The 25,633-nt window shown below is 44.3% G+C and overlaps 1 protein-coding gene across 1 annotated transcript in view; it reads left to right on the top strand.

Annotated features, from left to right (window-relative positions):
* The window catches only part of GALNT2 (polypeptide N-acetylgalactosaminyltransferase 2), a 630,213-nt gene that overhangs the window by 232,185 nt on the left and 372,395 nt on the right, over positions 1-25,633 (top strand). The window lies entirely within an intron of this gene.

The following is a 25,633-nucleotide window of genomic DNA, read 5'->3' as shown; positions in this document are numbered from 1 at the left end:
CACATTAACTGCTTGAATTTCACAGCCTATGCGGACCGGTTTTAAATTGATGATGTAGTTACTTATTCTACAAATGGTTTTAATACCATTTACTTTCCTAACCTTAATCTGAAGCAGACTCAGTTGTCTAACACAAATGTGGTGACTGTGTCTCTATGTAGAGTTAAATGTTTTGTTGATACCAAGAATTATCAAGCATATAATTCTATAACTAATCCTGGACATATGCAGCACTGTTGCTTACATGTTTATTGTTATTTGCTAATATTTAAAAAAAAGTGTGCAACTGGAAATAATATCTTTGAAGTACTAAGTTTAAGTTGCATTACTGGGCTGACCAAACCCAACAGAATCTCCATGTATATTGTGTGTGATGAGGTGTTTAAAAATATATTTACTGAAGCACATTTCTAGACTAATTTCTTTCCTCAGGAGCTGTTAGCTCCTAGTTTAAGTATCCTAGTTACCAACCTCTATTTTAATTTTTAATAGCTACTAATTTCAGACAAGTAGAAATAATTGCATAAATGTAAACAGTTTTAAATATCACAAAACTGAAGACACAAGACTTTGCTCATTATTGTTGAAAGTATTTGCAGTCTGTTCAGCTGAATTTCACGCTGTATATCACTAACCATTCAGTGCTAAACAACGTATACACTTCCATTTTCTGTTTTTTAGCACTCTGCTGCTTTACCCATGTATAAAATCATAAAAAATGAGTTGCCATTTTATACAAATTAAACACAAAAGAAGCTTTAATAATCAATACTGTTTATAATTGATTACCAGCCTGCCCTTCTGACAGTATGGTCTTTCTTTACTACTTTTTGTTTAGTTTTATTAATATGGTGTTTTGTGCTGCCCAATTAACAGTTTCAGAGCACAGTAAATATGAGACATTTCCCCATCCAAATCATTTTAGGATGGAAATACAAGATTACTGAGCTGAATTGGTCCAAGGTCAAAAACACACTTGTTAGAAATGGGGTCTTTAGTTCGCGGTTGGTTTACACCCTTTCCAAGTAGGGACCCTCACTCTAGTCAGGATAAGGGAGATAACCTCAGCTCACCCTCATGGTAGCTTGGCATGAGCTGTCCATCTTATATCAGAAGCAATGTGTAAAGGAATTGCACATAACACACAGTAATACAATGAAAACACTACAAAAGGACACCACACCAGTCTGAAAAATATCCAATATTTATCTATATAAAACAAGATCAAAACGAGAGACATCCAACATACAGAAATAGAGATATGAATTTTGCAATAATTACTCAAAAATAAATTTCCTTGAAGTCAATAGCTCCATCTGGGACTATCACGGAGTCGTTAACAACAAATCTAACAGTTCAGACCGGCTGTGGTGTTGCGGGGCAGCTTCGGTGTCAGGAAGACCTGCAAACAGTACCTTGGAAATGCAGGGCATCATGATCCTCGCCAGGAGATCCGGAGTGTGGTGTCACAGCCATCGGTTCCGGACGGCGGTGTGGGGTTCGTCAGGCCCTCAAAGTCACATGTGTTGCACATCGAACTCAATTCTGATGACGAAATCAGGAGCGCTGGCGTTGATGGTGTCGTGGCTGTAGTGCGAAGCGGGACAATGCAACGTGTGGTGCCCACAGTTCACGGTGCAGGCAGTGGCTCGGTGACGGCAGCGTAAGTGAGACTACAGCTGCAGTGTAAAGCAGGGCAGTGCAACGTGCGGTGTTTCCATGTCAAGGGGCAGGCAGCAGCGTCTTTGTTGCTGAAGCGCTGTCATCTGTAGGTCCAAGGCAGCGGTACCATGCGAGACGGGCTCTGTGCAGCAACCACCAGTTCGCGGTGCCGACACTGGAGTCGGCGGCATAGGCGTCAGTGGACCGGTGCTGGGGTACGGGATGGTGCTTTGTGTACCCCTCGAACGGTGTCCACAGGCCGCGGTGCAGGCAGCAGCGCCGGTGTCAGCGTGGAGCGGCGTCATCGGGGATACCAAGACTGCAGGGTGAGCAAGGGGATGCGGAGTGCGGGGCCCACAGGTCACGATGCAAGCATTGGTTCAATGACCTTGGTGAGACCAGGGTTGCGGTACGACATAGGGCACAGCTCCGTGTGGCGTCGTCTGGTCATGGTGCAGGCAGCAGCTGTGTTAACAGTGTTGTGGTGGTTTTTCTTCTGTTGCAGCATAAAAAACACAGTTCCCAGTGCTGTAGGCAGATGAATCTGAAGTCTTTGATATCCCTGAGACTTCCAACAGGAGGTAAACTGTACTTCAAGCCCTTGGAGAAGCTTCACAAGCAGGATACACAGCAAAGTACAGTCTTTGTCCTCTTTAAGGCAGAAGCAGCAACCCCAACCTAACCCAGCAAAGCACACACAGGAAAGGGGCAATACTCCTCCTCCAGCTTTTCAGCTCTTCTCTTTGGCAGAGGTACCTCTTGATCCAGAAGTGTTCTAAAAGTCTGGGGTTTTAGGTCCACTACTTATACTAATTTCTGCCTTTGAAGTAAGCAAACTTCAAAGGAAAGTCCCTGTTGTTCACAAGATCCTGGGGGTCGGAGACTGCATTGTGTGAGGACAGACACAGCTTTTTCAGGTGCAGGTGTCAGATCCTCACTCCCCGCTCTAGACCGGGAGCCTCATCAGGATATGCAGGACATACCTCAGCTCCTTTGTGTGACTGTCTAGAGGAAATTCACAAATGGCCCAACTGTCAGTCTGACCCAGACGTGGATTCCACAGGCAGGCAAAGGCAGAGAATGGTTAAGCAAGAAAATGCTTACTTTTTAAAAGTGCCATTTTCAAACAGACAATCTAAAACACAACTCTACCAAAAGATGTATTTTTAAATTGAGTTCAGAGACCCCAAACTCCAAATCTCTATTTGCTCCCAATGGGAAACTGCACTTAAAAGATATTGAAACGCAGTCCCCATGTTAACCTATGGGAGAGATAGGCTTTGCAATACTGACAACCTAATTTGGCAGTATTTTACTATTGGGACATGTAAAACACACCAGTATATGTCCTACCTTTTAAATACACTGCAACCAGCCCATGGGGCTACCTAGCGCCTACCACAGGGGTGGATTTACCTGTAGTGAAAGGGAAGTTTTGGGTCTGGCAAGTGGGTACACTTGTCAGGTCGTTTTGGCTGTGCAAGACTGCACACACCGACACAGACACTGCAGTGGCAGGCCTGGGACATGGTTACACTGCTACTCATGTGGGTGGCACAATCAGTGCTGCAGGCTCACTAGTAGCATTTGATTTGTAGGCCCTGGTCACACATAGTGCACTTTACTAGGGACTTACCAGTAAATCAAATATGTCAATCATGGATAAACCAATCACCAATACAATTTACCTAGGGAGCACCTGCACTTTAGCACTGATCAGTAGTGGTTAAGTGCAGAGAGACAATAAACCAGCAAAAAAACAGAGTCCGGCATACCAGAAAAACAGGAGATGAGAAGGCAAAAAGTTTGGGGAGAACCCTGCAAAAAGGGGCATTTCCAGCAGCACACATGAGGTTGATCCCTCTGAGCGAAGAGTTAGGCAAATTGGTCACAAGTCAGGATATGCCTTAGATGCCAATGACCCTTCCACAGATCTGTTTAATTTTCTGTCTCTGCATAGTCATTTCTTTAATTCTCCCATTGCTGTTGACACAAGGCTTAATTGACTGCATGATTGCTTACATGCTGATTTGCTTTCTGCAAGTTAAACTTTATTAAATACCATGAAAATGTTATCTTAATATAGGTACCACATGATCTTCTTCAGCTAAAGCTGAAGAAGGTGACACACCTTACACTCAAGATGCTATTTACTAAAAGTAAAAATTAATGTCTTGCCATTGTTCATGTTGTTCTATTGCAGCAGTTTAAGAAAAACACTCATAAATCTAGAATTTTTTTGACGTTTTTTCACTCGTTCCTGAATAGCCCATAGAGAAGATAAAGTATCCATGTCAGAGGGGAGCAGGGAATTTAAAGGCGCTCACCCTGGCTTCTGAGCAAAATAAAACATAGCAGCTATATGTTGTGATAAGAAAACTTTCTCTGAAAGCTGAGAGGGCTAACATTCTTCTGAACATGGGTAATTCGTTTAATAGAAAAATCCTTCCCGAAAAAGGAAATAGTGTAGAATTTAAAACAAGGTTTCTTTATGCAAACATTAGTGTAATGTACCACAAAAGCGTTCATCAGTATGTGAAGTAATAGGTTTAAACATACTCATCAGTGCCTTTGTGTACTGGTCCCTCCATCTTCTGCCCCTATTTTTCCATCTTAAAATTGCATCCAGAAACTGTCATAAGAGAAAATAGCTCTACTCGCATCTCATACTAGCTGCTATTCTTAAAATTACAAGTGTCTTAAGCTTCAGATGCTAGTAACATCTGTTAACCCACACCTCCCTTCCAACATTTTATGATGTTGAAGATAAAGTTGAAAAGTCAACTTCTCTCATGACTGTTTTAGCATGTCATTTCTTTTATATGTTTGCACCCTATCCTGTTTTGTTTGCATTTTGCAGGTCCTATGGTTTTGAAAAGCGTTTATCAGGACAGTCATGCCTGGCTGACATCTGCTTCACAGCGATTTAGCCAGATTTATTTCTTGAGGGAAGAATCACTTTGTGAAAGCGTCAACCAGGAACTGGGTGTTCAGAGCCTTCCAGGGTCATTGTAGAATATATCAATACTAATATAATCCATATTTGTCAAGGTCAGGGAACCTTGGTCTTAAATTTCCCGCAGACTTGCTAAAAAATTAAATTGAGTTTGGTGTCACTCCCGACTTGATATTTAAATTAATTTTATGACACGTAGGGATTCCAGCAGTTTTCAAACCTTATGAAAATCCTCCACTCCGTAGATTAGATATAGAATGTTTTATCCCAGCAGTGACTCTCCAGTGCCTCCAGGTGGTGCCATACAGCCTCAGCCACGACTCCACCTGCCCAGGATGCAATGACATTTGAGTATAAAACATGTGACTGGTGCATGTCAGCTCCCGTTTTCGTGTGCCTCATCAATGTAAGTCCCAAGTGCCCTTGGTGCTTTACTGAAGGAATTTTGCAATTCTTTTTCACAATATCTCCTAAAATATCAGGGATTAAACCCTGTCACAAGAAAAATCTTCTTATCTGATCCACAAGATGTCTGCAGGTCTTGTCTGGGCTTGGACCTTGGGCTGACCTGCTACTCATGGTTTTTGATGCAACTTGCGCCTGCTAGAGATTCAGGGTTCAAACTATTTTTGTTTAAGTCCGCTGCAGGCCTCTAAATCATTCCTCTTAATCTTAAGTAAGACCCCTAAATGATTTCCCAAAAGAAGTTCCCATCAAAAAAACTCACAAAGCACCATTGGAAGGAGAAATTATTTTGTTCCTTGAGGAAATGCTTCCCCTCCCTGAACTGCTAGGAGTCTGAATGCTTATCTGGACATCCTCAGTGCTGGAGCATAAGGTGTCTTCAATTTTGTGGCATTAAAAAAAGTAAAACTGGAGTTTACTGCTCACTCAGCTGAACCTCTGCAGTTTGAGGCCTTCCTACTAGCTGTGCTGAATTTATTCAGGAGGGCATTGGTACTTCCTCTGGGCCACCACAGGTGGTATGGAGACTCTCGCAGCCCAGACCCCAACTTCTCACCTCAGTGGGCTTTGGCACCTATGAAAAAAAAAAAAGCCTGTCAAGGAGAAGTCCTGAGTTCTGTCATCACCGCCAGTGATGCTGACTCATAGTCCAACTGTGGTGTTGGTTTAAATTATTGAAGTTACAAAGGAAAGATTTAAGTCATGTTTTGATGACGTTATTTGGGCTACGGTGAGGTGAGGAGTAGGTTTTTGGTGGGAGTGTCGCTTTGAGGAACCCCCTTTAAGCACACCCCCTCCCAGAGGACCTACAATGCAATTAGCATAAACAATGAAAATTTGCCCAGCAGAGCATTGACACTGATGGGTAGTATTTAATGTAACTTAATTGGTCTACCACAGTAAATAGTAAGAGTACTTTCACTAGTGGTAGGTGTACGAGGAGTGATACTAGGGAGATCACTTTGGTCGTGAAGAGGAGTTTAGGGGTAAACTCCGAAACATGTAGACCACTAAGGAGGACAGGTACGTAATATACCCACCCTCCTGACACCCCTTTTTAATCATACCACCCCTGTGAGACATGTTAAACTAGTAACATATTAAACTAGTAATATCCTCCACAGGGGGGTATTTTTAACATACCAAGACCCCACCACTCCTATTCTTTTCTAGCATCCACATCGCTGATACCAACAGTGCTCCCATGTATTCCGTCGGTCGCAGCACGCCTCGTTCTGCAGCAGAACGGGAAGAAACCCAATGATGAAGCATACCACCAAGGGGTAACTCAAGTGGGTGAGGGTTTTTCTAACAAAAAAACTTTTTTTCTGTGGAAGTTTTCCCCTTCTAGGTTGGGTCTGTAAATACGTTTACCTATGTTTTGATGACCTACCATTGTCGGAGCACTTTTAAAGGGCCCAGAAATTTGCTTGGGTGAAAGAAATATTTGGTTCTAACTTCAGTACATTTGCTGTGCAAGTTTAGAATTATGGTGAACAGAATAACTCTCAGGCTGACAACCTCCTTACCTCTTAAAGCTCTGATTCTAGTTTATAACTTGATTTGCAACACGCAAGTGGCCTGAATGCTTCTCCAAAAAGGAATATCTACCCTCTTCCTTAACATTTTGTCTCTCCTTCATAAGAAGACTCTTTACGTACAATGGTGCGAAAAGCAGCAGAAGCCTTGAAGGTGATTACCTTTCACAGAGGTCAAATGCAACGTTGACAGAAATCTAGGTCAAATGCAGCATTATGACAGACGTCTTGCACCTGTTGTCCACCATTGTGATACCCTTACTTTCCTCCAATAAAGCACTTCTAGGCAATGATGGAGCTACTTGAAAGAAGCCCTTTTCCAACCCAGCAGTAACTATCCATTGACAAATAACCAGGTGGCAGAGGCCTGCCTGATGTGACCCAAACATCTTGCCATTATTGCCTTTGGCCGAAAGTATAATAGTCTAAGTTTCTTCCTCAAAATTATTCCAAATGCCTTTTCCTCAGCCCCTTAAGAGAGTCAAATAAGCTGGACTCTGTGGTCGAAAAGTCTTCGCCTCTGGCAGCCTCACCCTCCTCCGGTGGAAGCCCATGCCTTCTAAATGCTATGTCCACACCCTGTAGAAATAAGCAAAACTGGCAGTCACTGACATTCAAGGAAATACAAAAGGCTGTTCCCTGACTTAGTCATCAATCATTTGGATGTTCCAAAGAAGGTCCAAAATTGTTGTCTGAATTCATGGGTACACCTGTCATGCTGTGGTGGCATGCTTGAACTTTCATTTTCTGGGCCTTTCCTCTCTAGTGTAGAAGTTACATCAATAATATAGGAAGTTTCAAAGTTTTTGGTGGTCTCAACCTTCATGACAGTGCCAGCTTTTGCCGATACTCTCAACTGATGTACTGCTTCTTTCAGAGGGAGGGTGGTTTTTAAGCTGCCCTCCTGATCAGGAGCAGATCTAATCCCTACTATCCCACCATCGCCACCAACTCTGCTGCTGTAAAAACCTCTGACTCCTACACCCACCCCCTCCCTTAAGCTACCATCTTCACATATCCTTCCTTTCTGGGTTGGGCCACCCATGCAGGTGACAAGATGGTGTGAGTCTTTTGGTCTGTATGAGAGACAACCATCCATTTATCAGCAGAGGGATTGATTTGGCATTCTCAGTTGGGAGACAGTTTGTCTGTGCTAGTGTGTCCCCATATCAGCTCACTTTGTGAGCTCCTTCAGTGTGAGACTGGATGCTGTCAGTCACCTGTCTCTGGGGGGGGCTACAATTCAGGGCTACACCCGAGGTGATAGACATGATTTCCAAATTAGGGTGTTCAAATGTAGATCAACATGTCCCAGTACATGAGGTGTCCTCAATTTTGTGGCATACATTTTTCTCTGAATGATTCCTTGGCAAATGCCTTGAGGTTGAGTTTTTCTCAGGGCATGCTATGTGCGGTTACAATAATAAAGACTTATGTCAAAGATTCTGTGAAAGATTTGGGAAGATGAAGCACAACTGACCACCCCAGATTAGGAGTTGAGGGCCTGGTACACCAATCTGCTGGAACTCAGCCCTCTCTTCCGTTTCTTCACCGGTGGTCCCCAAATGCTGCAACTGCATGCTTTGAGATTGAACACTATCAACTAGACTCGATTTGCCTTCCTTCTGAGGTGGTAGCGGTCCTCTAGTTGCCAGAAACCTGCTATGACGTCCGTTTATGCATGTCAGTTTGATCAGTGGTTCAAATCAGAAGTGGTTCCTTTGTGATATTGTACTGTTTGCACTGGCCCTTTCCACACAGGGCCTGCAAGTGGCTACTGTATAACGAAATGTCACTGCCCTATCTTCCTCCTTGTGTTTTCCTGACTAGGATCTCTTTATTTTGAGTGCAACTAGTAGTGCATTTCTGAATGGTTTTTTTTTCTTTGCCTGCCACTTGTTCACTGTTCCTTAGTGGGATTTTAATCTTGTATGAGCTGATATTCTGTGGCCTGGTTTGCCTTCACCCTGAAGTCTGTATTCTTTGTGGCAGTGGCTTCAGCACAAAGTGTTAGAACTTCAGGCCCTCTAAAGTCATGGCGTTCTTCCCAGACAAGAGAGTTGTCCATACATGCAGATCTTGTCTACCTATGGTGATTTCTGCATTGCACATAATATAGTCCTTTACCTTTTAATCGTTCTTCCCTCCCCTAACCCCCACCTTTAGAGTGGAGCGGCTGCAGATACTGGACCCCAGAGTACAGTGTCCTATTATATTGATCACACATGACAGGACATTGGGTGATCAAAAGAAGGGCCGGGTGATGACCAAACACACCATTCACATTGGGACATTTTTTTAATCAAGATCCGCTATGCCGTAGCTAAGAAAGACACTACGGAGGACATGCATTCTCACGCCACTAGTTTTACGGCTGCATTTGTGCTCTTTGGAGGCATTTTAGAGGCTGACATCTGTCTGGGTGCCACATGGCCTTATTTGCATACTTTTGCTAAACATTACTGTCTCGTAGCCCAAACACAGTGACCCTTTACTTTGCAAGGGCTGTGTTGCATGACTTCCTTGGTCCATTGTTACTACTCAGTCCTAGCCATGGGTGTAGCTTGGCCAGTAACATTGGTGAGGTGAACTTCGGATTTCTCAACTATCACGCTAGAGTATCTTTTGAAAATATATTATATGCTAAGCAGGGCATCAGGGAGTTTTAGGGGAAGTACATTAGAAGTACTTAAAACACAATATTTCTTTAACTTATTAACATATTCTAGGCCCAAAAACCGAGACAAGAGAGCGAGTGTGTGTGTTTGTTTTTGTCTGTGTGTATGGTGAAATCCAACAGGCACCTCACCAAACCTGACTGAAAGCACTGGTACTCAACTATTTACCACAGAATAAACGTTTTGGTGGGATGTAACACTGCATACGCTCAATGCCGAATCTACTCCCCACCTCCGAGCAATAACTTTTAAAATATTTTATAATATGAGCAATCTACTAGAAGATGTATCCGCTGTGCATTCTTCCACCCTCTAGTGTTGGGCTCGGACGTGTACAACTTGTTTTTTCTTTGAAATAAGTATTTTCCAATCATGGGACCTAGTGACTCCACCTATTAGTGGTATTGCTCGTGGGCATCAGTTCTGTTGTTAGATTGTGTTTTTTTTTTCTCCGCTGTCTGGTTCGGGCGTCTCATTGTGATCTCCGGTTTGATGCCATGTGGTTTTCTCGCTGGGCCCTCTAAGTCGTCCCTTTGTCAGTTTCGATAAAACAATCTGGCTTCTTGTTGCTTTTCACCTATTCCGTTCCATTTGACTCCTTGTCAGTTGCAAACCCCTCAACTTTCACTGTCCGGTTTGAGGATGTCTCTGTCATGGATAGAACTAAATTTAAACTCTGTCCTACTTGCCACACCAAGTTCCCGAGGTCCAGCCTTCATGACGTCTGCAATCTCTTTGTCTCCCAGCCACTGAGTGGACTCCTGCTCGGCATGTCTTTTTTTTTTTGTCCTCATATTTCTTAAAGTACCTCCATTATGGCCTGACCCGGTCTGTATTACAAACCCAGTTAGCCAAGGCCGGAGCAATCCCCATCCGGAAGACCCGTATCATGAGGGTGGAATTACTGTGCGCCGCCCCTCATTTGAAATAATAATTGGACCACAGACTGAAGAGCTAATGCTCGGAGAAAGCCAGTTCACCCAAAGTTGCATACTTCTTAATCATTTTTAGTCCCAGATCTACCGAGATGTAATTTACACATTTTTATTGTGGCGTTCACCCATTCCCACCGACTTGGAGGAGTAGAAGAGATCCAGTACCTACAGATCTCCTGCCTGGCCAAGAGAATTAAATAGAATAACAAATAATTCTTATGAGCACTCTAAAGATTTTGCAGTTCTAAAGTATGACCAAATAAAACTAAAACTGGAGAAGCCTCCAACGGGGTATGTAACACAGTAGGTAGGACCTCAAAAACCTCCCTCCAAAAAATTGAAATCCGAGGACACAGCATCAACATGCGAAAATCATCCGCCCCCTCTAGCCCACACTTTTTACAAGCTGCCTGGACATTTTTATTGAGTTTATTTAATTTTTTGGGAGTATAATATGCCCTATGTAAAACAAACAAATGATCCTTCCTAAGAACGGCAGACTTGACCACCCTATAAAGACTCTGCCAGGATCCTGCCCATAGTGTATGAATCTCCTCCTTACTTGCCACTTCGTCCCATAAAGAACCAGGGAAATTCTGTTAGTCATCTAGACTATCCACGAATATTTTATAATAGACTGCGACTTCCTTCTTATTTAGCTGGGTCTTGTATATTAGCTCCTCTAACTCATTAGTCTCTTTGTCGGTTAATCGTAGGGATCTTGCCCATGCTTATAAGTGATAATATTTTAATCTAGACAAATGGACACTGTCTCTCAGAGATAAAGGTTCCCCAGGGTTTCAACACTTCATCCTGTAATACTTGTCCCCATTCCATAATACCTACCTCCTTCAAAGGACGAGATAAAGCATCTTTGAGACAGTCCGGAGTTCCAGGGGAATCCCAGATAGGGGCGTGAGTACTGTAATATGATAACCTCGTGATTTTACTTATTATGACCCACAAAAAAGCAGCCGCTCGTAATGTCTTCAGCCTTACTCTTTTGTAAAACCTTGGGTGACCGAATTTGTACAAGAATTTCCGTTCCCCTTTCCCTTCACCATTTAACATAACCTTCCTCTGGGGGGAGACCTCCTCTTCTACTAGTAAATCTTTAACATTCTTTAACTGGAATGCCCATGCATATAACTGAATATATGGGATGGCAATACCTCCCTTAACATAGCTCCTGTTCGGCATTTCTTGCATTTCGTAGCAAAAAGGCTCCATGAAACTGACACACTCATCACCTCGGCCGCCATGGTACATAGATGAGAGGCTGAAGACACTCTAGACATCTTTGGAGAGCGTGAGGAGTCATATTTTGAAGGGGTGGCTGCCCCAGGCATTGAAACTGAAATAGTGTTCTCACTGGAAAGTGCTGACTCCAAGGCGGACGTCGAGGCTAAAAGGACTCTGCGAGCTCAGCAGCAACAAAAACTGCAGTGTGGGACGGGAGGGGACATTTCTAGACTCCCTTATGACATATGATCCCATTGATGATTCACAGGGCCCAGACACTTGGGATAATAATGATATTGAACTCCCTGCAAACACAGATTTGTATATTGCTAAGCCCTCCCCTCCAAATCATATATCTGCATATCATGAGGTTCTGCACAAGGTTGTCACATTTCACAATGTCGAACACCACGTGCAGCAAGAAGAGGATGAGTTACTTGTTAATTGTGGAAACCCTCTCCTCCACCCAACGCTCACTCTGATACCTCCTGAAGCTAAAAGGGGTCCTCTAACCTGCCATGGAGATTTTCAAGGAGCCTGTTAAGGCAGTAGTTTTCATGCCTAGGATGGATAGGCTATGTCAAGCCAGTTATCCCCTGACTCGCTAGTGGTACACACCACTTGAAAGTGTGCAAATACTCAAAGCACTGGTGATGCACCCCCTTCTGATTTGGAGAACAAGAAGATAGATGCTGAGGGCAAAAGTGTGGGGGCATAGTTGGCTACTTATTCTCAAGTAGCCAATTCCATTGGCTTCCTCTCCCGATACAACTGTCTGCATGGGGATCAGATGGTGGATTTGGTGGAACATCTCCCAGAACAGTACCACAGAAAACTGACAAAAATAGTGGTAGAGGGAAAACACTAATATTAGCTGTGCTTTGGATGCTGTGAATAGAACTGCTTACAGTATTAATTCTAGCATTCTCTTATAGTACCATTGCCTGGCTGACGGTTTCCAGTTTTAATCCGAAGGTACAGTAATATTTATTAAATGTGGCATTCGATGGTCACCATCTCTCTGGCCCTCAGATCGATGACATGCTTGAAAAGATAAAGAAAGACACCGAAACAAGAAAAGCTATGGGTGCCTTCCAAACACCACCCACTAGAAGTTCTTTTCGGCGCTTACAGTTCCATTGAGCTTCTAAAACACAGCTCTAGAACCTTCTTCCACCTTCAGAAAGTCACCACACCAGTCACCTTTGCGGGGTTACTACAGGGGTGAAAACTGGGATAACAATGGTGGTGGTCGAGGTAAGTCTGCGGCCCCAAAAGGAACTACTCCCTCAAACCGGTACCATCCTGAAAACGGGGGAAGATTGCAGTGGTTTCTGCCCTGCCGGTCCGAAATCACCTCAGCCAAGAGAGCCATAGATCCTTTTCCTCCTCAACACAGCGGAAACACAGCACAACGAAAGATGGCTCCCTCAGGTCCATCCTCGATCTCAGGCCTGTCAACAAATATCATATAACAAGGATGAAGCACTCAATATATGAGCTTACGTATCAACATAGTTCTGAGTAAACACTTTTTAGATAGAGGAATACAAATCAAGAAAAAGTATTTTTAGCAAACAAAATCAATAACAGTTTAGTGAGTCCAATTTGTCAGTTAAGGCCAATCAGCCGAGTATGTCCAAAACATCCAAGAGGTTTGTGTTTGCTACTGTACAAAAGTTCCATCTCGATCGAGGTACCATGGATAAGTATGTTAAAAGGTTAATTTCTTGATTTCCATCTTGAAAATTGCACGCCACAAACTTGGTGCACCCTTATGAAATAATGTCGGACTGTTGTCAGTACCATGTGGCGGTAAAGATCTATGAACTAGATATTGTAGCATTTCCTTATATTTTACCATGAAGAAGTCCCAGTGTGTATGAGACGAAATGGGTTGGCTGTGTTTATGTCCATATTGCATTTTTCAAGACAGAAATAAACAAAAGAATCATTTATCATACTTGTCCGTGGTAACACAATCAACATGTTGGAACTTTTGTATAGCTGCTAACGCTAGGCTCTTGGATGATTTGAACATTGTCGGCTGATTGGCCTTCATTGACCAATTAGACTCACTAAAATGTTATTGATTTTGTTTGGTAAAAGTAGTTTTTCTTGATTGGGATTCCTCTAAATAGTGTTTACTCAACTATGATGATACACATGCTCGTATATTGAGTGCTTCTCCTTCGTTATAATATTTTATGTATCTTGGGGTGTTTTCTGGGACAGTTAACCCGGGGAGTAGAGCACCTTTTCTTGTGGGTACGCTACAGTGTACGGTGACATGTACCATAACCATTTTAGTGTTGTTATTGTAAACTCTTAACATATATTTATTCTTTTAGAGCACTTCCAGATGGTGACACTACAGGCCGGCATACCACTCTTACAGAAAGGTGACTTCATGACTCCCCTGGATTTGAAGGAAGCCTACTTTCACATACCGTTCTACCCCGCACAACGCAGATATCTGAGGTTTTTTTTAATAAGTAGACACCATTATCAATTCTAAGTGTTCCCCTTCAGAGTTACCACTGTGCCAAAGTCTTCACCAAATGCCTTGGCCGTGGTGGCTGCTCATCTCAGGAGGAGTGGCATCCTCGTGTTCCCTTACCTAGACAACTGGTTGATCAAGAGCACCACGCAATAACTCTGTCTAGCGCACACTTGAACCACAATTCACACCCTGTGCTCTTTGGGTCTCACCATCAGTATGACCAAAACCCACCTACAACCCTTTCAAATGCAGCCCTTCCTTGGGGCTGTCCCAGATGTTTGCATGGGAAAAGCTTATCCCAGTCCAACCAGAGTACTAGCCTTACAAAACATTCCACCTCTTTTTCAGCCAGTTTGGCAGGTAACAGTCAGAACTGTGATGTGCATACTATGCATGATAGCTTCTTGTATCACTATAGTCTGTCATGCCAGGCTCCACATGCATCTGTTACAGGAGTGCTTAGCAGCACAGTGGTCCCAAAAGGAGGGTCACCTAGTAGATCTAGTATTGGTTTGGGGCTGTACACATCACTCTTTGCAGTGGTGAAATCATCACAGATGCCTCACAAGTTGGGAAGCTCATCTCAATCATCTCACTTTTCAGGGTAAGTGGACTCCTAATCAGAAAACTCTTCACATCTATCGCTTGGAGCTCTTAGCCATCGAGCTCGCTCTCTGGACTTTCCACTCTCTCATTCAAAACAAGACAGCCCTGATACTCATGGCTGCCATGTTTTACTTACAGAAACAAGGGGGCACACATTCACAGTTGTCCAGTATAGCCCAAAGCATCTGGCAATGGGCAATCCATCACAAAGTCCACCTACTCATTCATTCAGCATTCTCCCAAGGTGGGCAATGATTTAGTGGCCCTGCTGAGCATGGCGCTTCAACAAATACACAAATGGAAACTCCACCCCAGGTTCTAATACCTGCTTTCATGGTTGGGGGTTCCCACAGATAGATCTATTTGCCATCTCTGAAATCACAAAGTGCCCAAACGTCGCTGCCATACTACCACACCCACAGTCCCTGAACAATGCTCTGTGGATTAGTTGGTCCAGAATGTTTGCTTACTCTTTTTCGCCTCTCCTACTCCTATCATTTGTGCTCAGGAGGCTGAGACAGATATCCCTAATGCTCATCTTGATAGCACCAACCTGGGAAGGATAGCCATGGCACTCCACACAACTAGTACTCTCTAGTGAGTCTAGTCCCATATGGGAAGTCCCACAACAGGCTGGATCTTCTCATGCAAAACCACAGCACTCTGACAACCCAACCCTCAACAGCTTAACCTTGCAATCTGGCTCCTGAAGGTTTAGAATTTGGTTATCTTAATTTACTAGAAGAGTGTATGTCTATTCTTAAAGAGGCACAACATCTTCTACCAGGGCATGTTACCCAGCCAAATGTAAACACTTTGTGCACTACTGTCTTTCTGAGCACCTCAGTCTACTCTCAGCATCAGTGCAACATATTGCATACTGTGTATTCACCTGCAGAAGTCAGGACTTACCTATACATCCATTCATTTACATCTGGCTGCTGTAGCTGCCTATTTGCAGAATAAACAACATATTTCACTATCAAACATTTCAGTCATTAAGGGATTCATGGAAGGCCTAAGGAGGATTATTCCACCATTCACCCTCCACCTCCTACTCCTGTTTAAAACCTTAACATCGTCCTATAAAGACTGATGGGCCTGCCTTTTGAACCACTTCACTCTTGTTCTGAGACAGGTGATGGCCTTCCTTGTAGCCGTCACCTGTCTCAGAACAGTCAGTGAAATGCACGCTCTTACTTTAGAAGACACATTTTTCCAAGTACATCAAGATAGAGTGGTTCTCAGAACCAGTCCAAAATTCCTGTTTAAGGTGGGCTCCCGTTTACACCTTAACAAGATAGACAAGCTGCCCATTTTCTTTTCACACCCAGAGACAGTAGCAGAATGCGCTCTCCATACTCTTGATGTCAAAAGAGCGTTTATGTACTATATTGACAGGACAAAGACCTTCCATAAGACACAACACCTCTTTGTTTCTTCCCACAAGCTTCATGCTGTTTCCAAAGCAAGAGTCACACAATGGTTGGTCAGGTGTATACAGACTTGTTATGCCAAAGCAAAAAGAACTCTGCTCTTTCCTCCCTGACCCTACCACACACACTTGTAAGAAAGGGGCTTCTATGGCTTTCTTAGGTAATATACCATTAGCTGATATTTGTAAAGCAGCTACCTGGTCGACCCTGCATACATTTAGCAAGCCATACAGCATGGATTTCTTGGCAAGGTAACAAGGTAGAGCGAGCCAGGCTGTCTTACGTACACTTTTTCAGTCCACCGCAACATGCTCACACTAAGCCACTGCTTTACAGTCTGTGCACAGCATGTGTATCTACAGCTACAAATGCCACAAACAAAAAAATGTATTTACCTTGTAAGCATCTTTTTTGTGGCACATAGTGCTTAAGATTCACATGCGCCTACCCTCTTCCCCAGTTGGCTGAGGTTGTTACTGATATCTCCTTTCATTTGTTATCTTTATTCCTCTACTTCGCATAATCATATGTTCGATGGCATCTGTCGCTGTAGATACGCATGTTCTGCAATAGCTCGCCATCTGGTGTTGGGCCGGAGTGTTACAAGTTGTTTTTCTTCGAAGAAGTCTTTCGAGTCACGGGACCGAGTGACTCCTCCATTTGTCTCCATTGCGCATGGGCGTCGACTCCATCTTCGATTGTTTTTTTTCCGCCATCGGGTTCGGACGTGTTCCTGTCGCTCCGAGTTTCGGAACGGAAAATTAGCTAATTTCGGAAGATTTTCGTCGGTATTGTTGCGTTCGGGATCGGCGTACTTAGATTCCACACCGCATCGAAGATCGAAGAGCTCCGGTGCCCTTCGGGGTAGTTTTTTGATCCCCCGTCGGGGCCTGGTCGGCCCGACCGCGTGCTGAAGAACGCGATGGAACGGACCCCGTTCCGTTTCTGCCCCAAATGCCACAATAAATACCCCTACACAGACCAACACTTGGTCTGCAACCTGTGCCTGTCACCTGAGCACAGCGAAGACACCTGCGAGGCCTGTCGTGCGTTCCGGTCCCGAAAAACACTCCGAGACCGTCGAGCCAGAAGACTTCAGATGGCGTCCGCACCGACAGCCCAACGGGAGTTCGAGGAACAAGAAGAGGAAGGTACCTTCTCGATCCAAGACTCAGACTCCGAAGGATTCGACGATACACAAACCGTGAGTAAGACGTCGAAAACCACACAGAGAAACATTTACAAGGCCCAGGGGACGCCACTGCCATCCGGCCATGGCTCCACCCATAAATTCGGTGACCCACCGTCGGCACCGAAAAAGGCCCAAACAGTGCCGAGGTCGTCCGACTCCGGTCGAGACACCGGCACGCAGCCTTCTCGGGACCGAGAAAGTGCTGGAGACAAGCCTCGACACCGAGATGCCGGTGTGGACACGGCTCGACGCCGAGACAGCGGCACCGAAGCAGATCGACGCCGAGAGGTTTCGGCCCCGAAAAAGAAAAAAGTCACCTCGGAGCCGAAAAAACACGCAGACAGGGTTTCGATGCCGAAACAAACTGCAAGCGACCCAGCTTCAGGCTCTTATACAGAAGAGCACTCGCTAACCTCCCAAATGCAAAAGCATAGGTTTGAGGAAGACCTACAAGCAACTGATGTGGACCATACACAAAAGCGTATCTTCATACAGCAGGGGACAGGAAAAATAAGCACCCTTCCCCCCATTAGGAGAAAGAGAAGGTTGGAGTTCCAGACTGAACAGACACCACAACCAAAAGTGGTGAAAAGAGTTACCCCACCACCCTCTCCTCCGCCCGTGATTAACGTCTCACCAGCACAAACTCCATCACACTCCCCAGCTCACACCACCATGAGCCAGGGTGACCAAGATCAGGACGCATGGGACCTATACGACGCCCCAGTGTCAGATAACAGTCCGGAGGCATACCCTACGAAGCCATCTCCACCAGAAGACAGCACCGCGTATTCTCAAGTGGTGGCTAGAGCAGCACAATTTCACAACGTAAGCCTCCACTCAGAACAGGTCGAGGATGATTTTTTATTCAACACACTCTCCTCCACCCACAGCTCATACCAAAGCCTGCCTATGCTCCCTGGTATGCTCCGGCACGCAAAAGACATCTTTAAGGAGCCGGTCAAAAGTAGGGCAATCACACCAAGGGTGGAAAAAAAGTATAAGGCGCCTCCTACAGACCCGGTTTTCATCACTACACAGCTGCCACCAGACTCTGTCGTTGTAGGAGCAGCTAGGAAAAGGGCCAACTCTCACACATCTGGAGATGCACCACCCCCAGATAAAGAAAGCCGCAAGTTCGATGCAGCTGGTAAAAGAGTCGCAGCACAAGCTGCAAACCAGTGGCGCATCGCGAACTCCCAGGCACTACTTGCGCGCTATGACAGAGCCCACTGGGACGAGATGCAACATCTCATTGAACATCTGCCCAAGGACTTACAAAATAGGGCAAAACAAGTGGTTGAGGAGGGACAGACCATTTCCAACAACCAGATCCGCTCCTCCATGGACGCTGCAGATACAGCTGCACGGACAATTAATACATCTGTAACTATCAGAAGGCATGCATGGCTCCGAACGTCTGGATTTAAACCAGAGATTCAACAAGCAGTTCTCAATATGCCTTTTAATGAAAAAGAACTGTTCGGTCCAGAAGTGGACACAGCGATTGAGAAACTCAAAAAAGATACGGACACTGCCAAAGCCATGGGCGCACTCTACTCCCCGCAGAGCAGAGGGAATTACAGCACATTCCGTAAAACGCCCTTTCGAGGGGGGTTTCGGGGTCAGAGCACACAAGCCAGCACCTCACAAGCAACACCGTCCAGTTACCAGGGACAGTATAGAGGAGGTTTTCGGGGACAATATAGAGGAGGGCAATTCCCTTGAAATAGAGGAAGATTTCAGAGCCCCAAAACCCCTACTACTAAACAGTGACTCACATGTCACTCACCCCCTCCACACAACACCAGTGGGGGGAAGAATAGGTCATTATTACAAAGCATGGGAGGAAATCACTACAGACACTTGGGTTCTAGCAATTATCCAACATGGTTATTGCATAGAATTTCTACAATTCCCTCCAAACATACCACCAAAAGCACAAAATTTAACAACACACCATTCCAATCTCCTGGAGATAGAAGTGCAGGCACTATTGCAAAAGAATGCAATCGAATTAGTGCCAAACACACAAATAAACACAGGAGTTTACTCACTGTACTTTCTGATACCAAAGAAGGACAAAACGCTGAGACCAATCCTAGACCTCAGAGTAGTGAACACTTTCATCAAATCAGACCACTTCCACATGGTCACACTACAAGAAGTATTGCCATTGCTAAAACTACACGACTACATGGCAACTTTAGACCTCAAGGATGCTTATTTCCATATACCAATACACCCATCGCACAGGAAATACCTAAGGTTTGTATTCAAAGGAATACATTACCAATTCAAGGTACTGCCTTTCGGATTAACAACCGCACCAAGAGTCTTTACCAAATGTCTAGCGGTAGTCGCTGCACACATAAGAAGGCAGCAAATACATGTGTTCCCATATTTGGACGACTGGCTAATCAAGGCCCATTCGTTCATAGAGTGCTCAAATCACACAAATCAGATCATACAAACCCTCTTCAAACTCGGGTTCACCGTCAACTTTACAAAATCCAACATTCTGCCGCGCAAGGTACAACAATACCTAGGAGCCATAATAGACACATCAAAGGGAGTAGCCACTCCAAGCCCACAAAGAATTCTAAATTTCAACACCATCATACAACGCATGTATCCAACACAAAAGATACAAGCAAAGATGGTATTACAACTCCTAGGCATGATGTCTTCATGCATAGCCATTGTCCCAAACGCAAGACTGCACATGAGGCCCTTACAACAATGCCTAGCATCACAGTGGTCTCAAGCACAGGGTCACCTTCTAGATCTGGTGTTAATAGACCGCCAAACTTACCTCTCGCTTCTGTGGTGGAACAACATAAATTTAAACAAGGGGCGGCCTTTCCAAGACCCAGTGCCACAATACGTAATAACAACAGATGCTTCCATGACAGGGTGGGGAGCACACCTCGATCAACACAGCATACAAGGACAATGGAACGTACATCAAACAAAACTGCATATCAATCACCTAGAACTTCTAGCAGTTTTTCAAGCACTAAAAGCTTTCCAACCAATAATAGTTCACAAATACATTCTTGTCAAAACAGACAACATGACAACAATGTATTATCTAAACAAGCAGGGGGGGACGCACTCCACGCAGTTAAGCCTGCTAGCACAAAAGATTTGGCGTTGGGCAATTCACAACCAAATTCGCCTAATAGCACAATTTATACCAGGGATCCAAAATCAACTCGCAGACAATCTCTCTCGAGATCACCAACAGGTCCACGAATGGGAAATTCACCCCCAAATTCTGAACACTTATTTCAAACTCTGGGGAACACCTCAGATAGACTTGTTTGCGACAAGGGAGAACGCAAAATGCCAAAACTTCGCATCCAGATACCCACACAAACAATCCCAAGGCAATGCCCTATGGATGAACTGGTCAGGGATATTTGCTTACGCTTTTCCTCCTCTCCCTCTCCTTCCTTACCTGGTAAACAAACTCAGTCAAAGCAAACTCAAACTCATATTGATAGCACCAACTTGGGCAAGGCAACCCTGGTACACAACGCTGCTAGACCTATCAGTGGTACCCTGCATCAAATTGCCCAACAGGCCAGATCTGTTAACACAGCACAACCAAAAGATCAGACACCCAGATCCAGCATCGCTGAATCTAGCAATCTGGCTCCTGAAATCCTAGAATTCAGGCACTTACAACTTACCCAAGAATGTATGGAAGTCATAAAACAAGCCAGAAGGCCATCCACCAGGCACTGCTATGCAAGTAAATGGAAGAGGTTTGTTTGCTACTGCCATATTAATCAAATACAACCATTACACACAACTCCAGAACATGTAGTGGGTTACTTGCTTCACTTACAAAAATCTAACCTGGCTTTCTCTTCCATTAAAATACACCTTGCAGCAATATCTGCATACCTGCAGACTACCTATTCAACTTCCCTATATAAGATACCAGTCATTAAAGCATTCATGGAGGGCCTTAGAAGAATTATACCACCAAGAACACCACCTGTTCCTTCATGGAACCTAAATGTTGTCCTAACTAGACTTATGGGTCCACCTTTTGAACCCATGCACTCCTGCGACATACAGTTCCTAACCTGGAAGGTGGCATTTCTCATCGCCATTACTTCCCTAAGAAGAGTAAGCGCGATTCAGGCGTTTACAATACAGGAACCTTTTATACAACTACACAAAAATAAAGTCGTCCTAAGGACCAATCCTAAATTTTTGCCAAAGGTTATTTCACCGTTCCATCTAAATCAAACAGTGGAACTTCCAGTGTTTTTTCCACAGCCAGATACCGTAGCTGAAAGGGCACTACATACATTAGATGTCAAAAGAGCATTGATGTATTACATTGACAGAACAAAAAACATCAGAAAGACTAAACAACTATTTATTGCATTTCAAAAACCTCATGCAGGAAACCCAATATCAAAACAAGGTATAGCCAGATGGATAGTTAAATGCATCCAAATCTGCTACCTTAAAGCTAAACAACAGCTGCCCATTACACCAAGGGCACACTCAACCAGAAAGAAAGGTGCTACCATGGCCTTTCTAGGAAACATCCCAATGCAAGAAATATGTAAGGCAGCCACATGGTCTACGCCTCACACATTCACCAAGCACTACTGTGTAGACGTGTTATCCGCACAACAAGCCACAGTAGGTCAAGCCGTATTAAGAACATTATTTCAGACTACTTCCACTCCTACAGGCTGATCCACCGCTTTTGGGGAAATAACTGCTTACTAGTCTATGCAGAACATGCGTATCTACAGCGACAGATGCCATCGAACTGAAAATGTCACTTACCCAGTGTACATCTGTTCGTGGCATCAGTCGCAGTAGATTCGCATGTGCCCACCCGCCTCCCCGGGAGCCTGTAGCAGTTTGGAAGTTACCTTCAATTATTTATATATGTATCATCTCAACCTTAAATAGGTGCATACTTAGTCACTCCATTGCATGGGCACTATTACTACAATTCAACTCCTACCTCACCCTCTGCGGGGAAAAACAATCGAAGATGGAGTCGACGCCCATGCGTAATGGAGACAAAAGGAGGAGTCACTCGGTCCCGTGACTCGAAAGACTTCTTCGAAGAAAAACAACTTGTAACACTCCGGCCCAACACCAGATGGCGAGCTATTGCAGAACATGCGAATCTACTGCGACTGATGCCACGAACAGATGTACACTGGGTAAGTGACATTTTCATTTTCCTAGGTTCTCTGGGCTACATTTCCAAATATTGCCCTTTGTGGTGGAAGAACCAATCTAACAGTGACATCCGGGTCCATACACAATACCACTAATAGGTGGAGTCACTAGGTACAGTGACACGAAAAGACTTAATTTGGAGAAAAACAAGTTGTATGCATCCAAACCTAACACTAGATGGCAGAAGTATGCACCGCATGTTAATGTACAGCACTACAAGCCATAAACAGATGCTTACAAGGTAAGTAACATTTTCCTCCGGTCAATAAATAATCTTTCTGCAGATTCTTTACCACCATCTGATCGCCACTGATCAGTTAGTGCCTTGATTAATAGGATTCTGAAGTATGCAAACATGTTATGTGCTGTGTTTTTCCGAACTATAACGCTTTCTTAATACCTTTGTGCACTCATTAAAGGGGTGTGGAAGAGGTTCCAGGAACTGATGCCAGCACATCAACCGGACTCTTATACACTCCAATGTAGTCACCTCCTATATGGGCGGGGGTCACAACTGACACTGCAGTGTGCCATTGGGCTGGGTGCTAGAGCTATTGATGCGGAAATGTTTTCTAGCTACAGTCTGGCTTCCAGAGTTTATTCTTACTGTGAGTAATCTGTGGAAAGGTTATGTACCCAAAAGACATATTATTTCTGAAGCTAAGTTTTTTTGTCACTCTGTCTAGTAACATTGTTTATCTGTTTATATATTGCTGCTTCTTTCTTATGCACATTTCCCTTCAAAGTGGTCCAATTTACAATTTTGCAAAGTCACAAAAAAGAGTGGAGCTTTGTCACTAGTGAATGGGATTATATTGAAGAAACAAGCTTGGCTTAGAGTGTTGTTTAAGAAGCATTTCTTTTATGGGAGTCCTTACTTTCTTAATAAAAGCAAGGATGCAGTTATCTACTTTAATACATACTGTGCAAATGAAGGGCCTTGCAGGGTTGTCACTAACTATGGCTTAATGCACTCCTTTGGGCCCTGTTTCAGAGAGGCCTAAAAATATAGCTATCTTTCTAGGATCAAATTGTGGATTGTAAATGTATGCAGCATACTCTGCCTAACATTGAGTGACATGCTGTAAGCAAGGAAGGTTGAGGTAGCGCCACGATGTTCTTTTGATTGTTATGTTGACAATCTGATAGAGACATCTAGCTATAGATTCCTTACCTTAGAATATTCCCCAGTCATCATACTGCATCAGGAAATTCTTGAGCAGTACTTCTGCACGCTAATGATTAGCTCTGCGTAATCCTTGCCAGTTATAACGTGTGGTACCTATATAGGCGCCACCCCAGCGCTGAGCGCAGTTGCTTTCTTTTCGCTCCATCGGTGCAGATCTAGAAAAGGTACCTCTGTCACGTTTTTACTGCTTTTTTCAACTTTTTGCCAACCCTATTTTGAGTGTTGCCTTAGGGATGTCCCCTAATAAACCTGTGGGTTTTAAATCCTGTGGAGCCTGCTACAGGCAACTGTCTCTGATAGACACCCTACTTGGTTTATTTATGGTGCCTGGAGCAGGATGACAACTCTAAGGCCTTCCCTGGATGCTGTGCAATGAATTCCAGGGCAGCCAGGAAACAAGCATTGAAACTCTTGGTTGCTCGCCTGCTGACGACTCCGCTCAATGTGCCGACCACGTGAAAAGACCCAGGCCCACTTTTTGAGTCATTCGAATCGATCATCGATGAGAACCAAATCATCGCCAGATAAGTCACACAAAAATAAGAACAAAAAGTCAAAATGTTCTTCAACTTCACTGCGCCCATCTAAATCATCAGGCAAGGTGTGGGAAGGACACTCCACGTCTAAGCCCTGCTTCCACACTTCCCTTATGGAGCCTAAACCTGGGTCTGCTCCATTCCTCCCTGAATTTCCCAGAGTCGGAGCGATCCCTGCCTAATTAAAGGTATTTTTTGAGGCTATGCACCACGTCTTTGGGCAAGCCAACCTGCTTGAAGCACCTTCCGACCCCATGGGTTCAGAAGGAGCCCCAACTGGGTTTCCGCTGATGGGTTCACTGTTGAAGCCAGTCATGCGCTTTGGAGAACCATTCCTGGATTCGGACCAACTCTGGTCGTGAATTCACATAATTCACTGGAGTTTGGTCCAGTGGCGCAATTTCTGGCACTTCCAACACCTTTAGGCAGTGTCACCCTCATAGTTGTTCCTGACTCCAGTACAGAGCCAGACTGGTGTCTTTTGACGCAGACAGTGTTGCTGGCCAGACCAAGACTTTTTGGGTCGGAGACAGTGTCTCCTTTTTCTGACAGGCCCTGTGAGGAATATGCTAAAGGTGGATCTGAGGATCCTTATGGTTATCCTGACCCCCATGAGGAAGCCTTGAGTGAGGATAATTGGTATGAGGAACTAACTGGTACCAGTGGTCTGGACACCTCACCAGACACTGGCCTGGCTTCTCCTCTCAGTGTGGTTCCAGAGGGGCTTGAGGTTCTTGACCTTCCAAGCCTCTCAATGGAGGTCAAGACCAATGTCTTGATGAAGGTTCTTTCAATCCGGGGAGGAGGGTCTCCATTTGATCGTATATGGAGCCCCTCCTCCCCTTCAATGAAGCCCTCACTGATATCTTGCTTGGGGCCGGGGCCGACCATCTACATCAAACATCAACTGTACTGTTACGTAAATATGTTTGATTAAAAGGCGATGAATAACAATCTTAAGTTGACACTGTTGATAATCTAATTTTTAAATATGTTATTCCACACTTTTCAGCACAAACTAGGTCTGGAAATGTCCAGGCAAGCTGTCATTCAAGGGTTTTGTATTTTTTTTCATACTTTTGTGCAATTTTGGTCTTCTTGCCATTCTTGCACGCAATTCTAGCTTAACTGGGAATTCCCAAAAGGTTCTGTTACCTCATTATGCTACTCTATAAAGATCCGGATGGCCTATCTTAAAGTAAATGGGGCGGTTTCAACTCTCTTCGCTATCACCAGGGGCACACGGCAGGGCTGCCACATCTGCCTTTTATTATCACCATGGACCCTTTGGTCTGGCACTAACAGGAACAGCACTTAGAAGAGACTCCTCTTTCAGAAGGGACCCCTGTTAGCTTCCCTATATGCTGACGATATTTTGTTATTTATCTGCGAACCAGCCACCAACCTCTTCCCCCATAATATGTGAGGTGATGAAATCTGACACGTTCTCAGTCTTATTGATGAAC

The sequence above is a fragment of the Pleurodeles waltl genome, chromosome 5, assembly GCF_031143425.1.
Source record: "Pleurodeles waltl isolate 20211129_DDA chromosome 5, aPleWal1.hap1.20221129, whole genome shotgun sequence".
NCBI lineage: Eukaryota > Metazoa > Chordata > Amphibia > Caudata > Salamandridae > Pleurodeles > Pleurodeles waltl.
The sequence above is the reverse complement of the archived record's forward strand: the minus strand, read 5'-3'. Positions and strand labels throughout refer to the sequence as shown.